Raw genomic sequence first — 6,000 nt, 5'->3', positions numbered from 1 at the left:
ATTCTTTAATGGCTTAGAAACAACTTTGTCTTCCTGCATCTAGCATTGCTGTTGAAAAATCTAATGTCGACTGACTTCTCCTTCATTTGTATGTGGCACACTCTCTAAGCTTTCTCCCTGATACTTGTAAGGTTTTGTGATATGGAGGTGTGGGCAGTTCCTTTTATCTCCTTTTTTCGGCATTCTTTCTGCCTTTTTGATCCAAGGGGCTCACTTTTTCCCTTCATGTTTATTTTTCCTTTTAGAATTCCTATTATCTGAATATTAGCACCTTTACCTTCTATCCTTAATTCTTTTGGTCTTGCTCTTAGTTTCTTTAGTCCTTCCTTTTGCAAGATTTTCTCAGTGTGGCCCTCTAATTCACTGTTTCCTTCCTCAGCAGTAGCCCGCCTGTGGTGGCTCCCGTCTGTTGTGTTCTTTATCTCAATTCAAATTCAGTTCTCAGCATGTTAAAGCTACAGGTGCCCTACCAGAAATTTCCTTGTATTTGTTTATTTTATTTATTTATTTATTTGCTTTTGGAAATTTCCTTGGTAGAGAACTCTGGAAGCCATTGCCAGTGCCCTTCTGTGATAGCCCTCTGAGAGGCAAGGCGCCAGGGTGTCTCCCATCCCTCCCATCAGGCTTTGTTTCAGGGTTGCTCTGCCTGCCCATGTGCAAACAGGTCAAGTTTCAAACCGAGGAAAGAACTGCAGGTGCTATCTGTTGGAATCTATGTGCTTGGATTCTCTTACAAGAGGAATAGGGAGTACATGTGGGTTCCTTCTACAGAGTATGTGCTTCTCAGTAGCATGGGAAGTGCCAGGGCTAGTGAATACTGGTGGCATATAATTTCCAAAGACTCCAATCAGCTTTGAGAACGTAATTCCATGGGGCTAAGGGAGATGAGGCTCAGCGGCGGGCCTGCCTTACAGCTTCCTGATCTCCTGAAGGCTTCCTGTTGCAGGGGCCCACTTAAATATGACTTCTTGTCTGGTGGCCCAGTACAGGGCTTTAGAAAAAATCTTAAATATGGACTATGCTGGCTTCACTATCCAAAGAAGCCAAATTGGTGTAGGTCCTTCCTTTACAGTTGAAGGCAGAAGGCCAGCACTTAATCCTTAGTAGTTGCTGAGGCAACCCCTCAAAAGTTACTTGGGTTAAGGACCCTGGATTTTCTCCTCATTCAAGGTCCAGCCATCTCTACTTACCAATTTGAGGAGTTTGCAAAAAAAAGTGTGGGCAGTATTCCTCAGGGGGAACCACTGTCAGAATATCATGAGTATAAAAATATAGTACCCCACTAGTGGCTCATATTATGTCAAGTTTGATCCTTTGGCATATTGCAAGAGAATCCAAGTGCCTATGGAAGGAATAAGGCATGTTGTTTGTTTGTTGCTTTGGTTCTTGTTATTTTTGCAGTGCTGGGGATGGAACCCAGGGCCTTGCACACGGTAGGCAAGCACTCTACCACTTAGCTACATCCTAGCCCAGTTTTAATCTCCTTTAAAATTAATTTCCATCACTGTGATAAATACCTGAGATAAACAATTTAAAAGGAGGACAGTTTTATTTTGGCTCGTGTTTTCAGTTCATGGTTACTTGACACTGTTGCTTTAGGCCTGTGGCAGCATAGTACATCACAAAGGGAACACATGGCAGAGGATGACCAGCATCCCCTTCGAGAGCAACTCCCAATGACCTTACAACTTAATTTGTTATTCTGTTAGGCTCCACCTCTTAAAGCTTCCACACTTCCCAATAGTGCCATAGGCTGGGGACCAAGCATATGACCTCTGTGGAATATTAAGATCCAAACCATAACTGAGCATGGTGGTACATGCCTGAAATCCTAGCAACTTGAGAAGCTAAGGCCAGAGGATCTCAAGTTTAAGGCCAGCCTCAACAACTTAGAAAAAAAAAGAGTTGGGGACCTAGTGAAGTGGTGCAGTATCCTGGGTTCAGTCCTCAGTACTGCAACAGACAGAAAATCCAAGCCATAACACCCTGTTCAACATTTATTTTTTAATGCCATTTAAATGATTTTGAATCTGATTCTAGTTCTTTTTCATTTATGTCTGTAGTTAATATACTGGCTACAAGTTCTAATCTGAAAAAAAATCTTAGAAATCTCTCCATTAATTCTTTCAGTGATTGTGACAGATTCTGATGATGCTAAAATGTCTACTTTGCTATTTAACCCTTGCTAGGTCTTCAGTGAGTTGCCAAGCACCTGATACACTTGTTACTAACCAGTCTAAGTCATTAACACTTGGACAGTATGGGCTGTCCGTTGCTTTAGTGCCTCTTGCTTGGACAGAGTGCTGACTTTCCTCCTGGTTCTGCCTGCAGGACCCTGGCCCAGGTGAGGAGATGCAAGCAGTTACTGGCAATGTATTCAGCCAGTATTAATAGAAGCCACCAGCAGGGGCCACAATAAACACATCCACCCAGCACGTCTGCAACTTGCCCTGGGTTGCAGAACCCTAAAACATGACACCCAATTATGCAAAAAGGAAACAGTAACTTCAGGCCAGTCTGAGGGTCCAGATGCCCCAAACAACAACTGCTGAACTCTAATGTGGCATCATCCTAAAAGCTGTGGCAGGGGAATTTCCACAAAGGATTGCCTCAAATCTTCCTGAGATGGGGCTAGTTGGGATTCAAAAAAAAGAAGCACCACACGCCAGGGTGAGCAGTCCAAAGCTTTTGTTAGGAAAACTTGCTCACAGAGCACTGCAGCATATCCCTGAAATAGACCAGGGTGTTCTACTGTTGGGGGAAACAGGTCAGAAGCAGCAAGCAACACTCAGACAGAAGGAGAGCTCCAAAGCCAGGTGTGATGGGGCAGGACTGTGAGTCCAGCAACTTGGGAGGCTGAGTTGGGAGGATCATGAGTTCAAAGCCAGCCTCAGCAAAAGAGAGGTGCTAAGCAACTCAGTGAGACCCTGTCTCTGAATAAAATACAAAATAGGGCTGGGGATGCAGTTCAGAGGGTGAGTGCCCCTGAATTCAATCCCGGTACCAAAAAAAAAAGGAGAACTCCAAACTTTATTTTATACCACCGGGCCCAGAAAACACCAAATTCTGAGCACTGATCCACGGTTTCTCACAACGTTTATAGGCCATGTGGTGCCATAAAATTTCTAGTCTAGGGCTGGGATTGTGACTCAGTAGTAGACTGCTTGCATAGCATCCATGAGGCACTGGGTTTGATCCCCAGCACCATATTTAAAAAAAAAAAACTAAATAAACAAAATAAACGTATTGTGTCCATCTAAAACTAAAAATATCTTTTAAAAAATTCTAGTCTACATGACAGAAGGCCTTGTTGGGGAGGGGAGTGTTGAGGGTTGGGGAAGGTTCCCTATTTACAGAAGTTTCCCTATTTATAGGAAGCCTATTTACAGAAGCAAAAAGTGATAAAGAGAAACCAGCTCTTTTCACAGCCATGTCTAGCCTTGTCTCTGAAGCCTCAGGGGTGTTTACAGTTCCAAAGGGAGTAGTCAGATTCCTAGATGACAGTTATTTAAATCCAAAAGTAGGCACCTGTGGTTAATTAGGTTTCCTGAAGAAAGGCTGAACTGACCCTTTCCCCAGGCATTGGTTTTTCAAGATAGTGTTCTTATAATTTCATTTTGTCAGGTCTGGTTTTGCCACCTCACTACCGGGTCTGTCCTCAGTGAGTGAGTGGACAAAGGAGTGTATGGAAGGGTTTAAAGAATCCGGCTCTGTGCCAGACTGGTTTCTTTCAGTGTTTTGGGCAAAAACAGCTGGGAATGTTCAAGGCTCTGGCTTGGGCTCAGCCTGCTGGGAAAGCCTGCTGCTGACCAGGTGACAGGCACTCTGTGATCTGTGGTCAGTATGCAGAAAGAAAGTTGGGGTGTCTGGTGGACTCTACAACTGGCATCAAGTTCCACATACTTAGCGGTATTCATTTACTAAGGCATTATCAGAATGTCTGGGGACACATCCTCCTCTTCAGCACTTTGAAGCTGGAGTATGTGACTGGGGAGCACTTGGAGGGTAGGGAACTGTCCTGCTGGAACTTCTTTCAGTTTGTACCCAAATTGGGGTGCAGGGGACTCATGGCAGCCCTGTTGCTACGTGCGTCCCCTATAGGAACCCAGCTGCAGACAACTATATGCATCCTTTCCATTGTCCTCTGAGAATTCAAGGGGCTGTGGATCCTTGGCGGGAGGGCGTGTGTGTGTCGGGGGGAAGACCCACCAACTGCCATCTCTGAAGTGGTCCTCCCTGTCCCCAGGCCTTCTCACCACACTGTTTCAGCAGTTCCTTCTGACAGCCCCCTGAAGCTCTTGGACTTCTGTTTTCCCTGCCTCTCCTCACTGGTCTCCTCTCTGAAGTCCCCAAGTGCCATCCTTTTCCACATGGGTCCCCCAGCTGCTTTATGTCTGCCATAGGCTGGCATTGGCCATCAAGGTCTATTTGCCGTCTCTACCCACACCTGCCTTGCTGAGAGGGCTTCAGCAGGAAGTGCTGACCACCTGCCCTCAGCTTTCTTGTTCCCCCTCTTATTGTGGCCAGAGCTGACAAATCAATGATTTGGGGGACCCTTCCTTAAAACCTCCCCAAGGCAGAGCACATATTGGCACAGAAGGGCTATTTTGTTTCTCTCTGTGCCCTCCACCCAACCCGGAGGAAAAGTTCCAGGGTCTGAGAAAAAGCAGGCATTGTGTCAGGGAGGAAGGAAACTAGAAAGGTAGGGCTAGAGGCCTCCAGGCCTGGAATGGCAGTCTGAGGGACTCTGAGAAACTGCAGGAGTGGACAGCATGAGGTGTGCCCAGAGTTCAGGGAACAGAACATGGGGGTTGCAGGAAGGACTGAGCCCAGCTGGCTGGAGTAGAGGCCTTAATTGAGGCCAACTCTGTCTTGGGAATATTTGGACCTCAGAGAAGTTTGGGTGATGAAGCAGCTTTGAAACTCATCACAGCCCCATGATTGGGATGGCCACCCAGCACAAGAAAGGACACTCAGATTGAGCAACAGTGGGACTTTGATAAAAGATGAACTCAGAGAATGAAAGTGGCCCCAGGAAAGTGGCTAGAGAGACTGCTACTGCTGTTTTTATTTGTTTTGTTTTGTTTTGTTCTAGGGATTGAACCAGGGGCACTTCACCACTGTTACATCCCCAGCCCTTTTAAGACAGGGTTTCACCAAGTTGCCCAGGCTGGCCTCCAATTTATGATCATTCTGCCTCAGCCTCATGAGTTGCTAGGATGACGGGTGTGTGCCTCAGTTAGGAGAAAGGCTTCTTAATAAAAACATGAATTGATGATGATGGCAGTGATGGCTGACTTGGGGATAGTTCTTAGTGCAGTGGCACAAGCCTGTAATCCCAGCAGCTTGGGAGCTTAGGCAGGAGGATCACAAGTTCAAAACCAGCCTCAACTTAGTAAGGCCTTAAGAACTTAGTGAGACCCTGATTCAAATACATAAATAAATAAAAAGGGCTGGGAATATGGCTCAGTGGTTAAACACTCCTGGTAACAAATAGATAACTAAATAAATATATTTTTTAAAAGCCAACAAAAAATGCTGGATAATAAAATTATCTAAAACCAGAAGGGGCAATTATAATTAAAGGGATCCAAAGCCTTCCCTATTGCTTAAAGGGAAACAGAATTAAGTTTATGCTTTGTTTATGCACATGTTAAAATGTTAAGGGAAAGCTTCAAAGAATAGACACAGGTGTAGAACTTCCAAGAAAGTAAAAAGAAACATCAAAAACAGGCCGGGGTTGTGGCTCAGTGGTAGAGCACTCGCCGAGCATGTGTGAGGCTCTGGGTTCAATCCTCAGCACCACATAAAAAAATAAATAAATAAAAATAAAGATATTATGTCCACCTACAACTAAAATATATATTTTTATATTATATATGTATATATATAATATTATATATATTAAAAAAAAACTCGATCATTTAAAAAAAAACAGAGCTGGGATGTAGTTCAGGAGCAAAGTGCTTGCCTAGCATGCGAACAAGGCTCTGGGTTCCA

The sequence above is a fragment of the Marmota marmota genome, unplaced genomic scaffold (genome assembly GCF_001458135.2).
Source record: "Marmota marmota marmota unplaced genomic scaffold, marMar, whole genome shotgun sequence".
Taxonomy (NCBI): domain Eukaryota; kingdom Metazoa; phylum Chordata; class Mammalia; order Rodentia; family Sciuridae; genus Marmota; species Marmota marmota.
The sequence above is the reverse complement of the archived record's forward strand: the minus strand, read 5'-3'. Positions refer to the sequence as shown.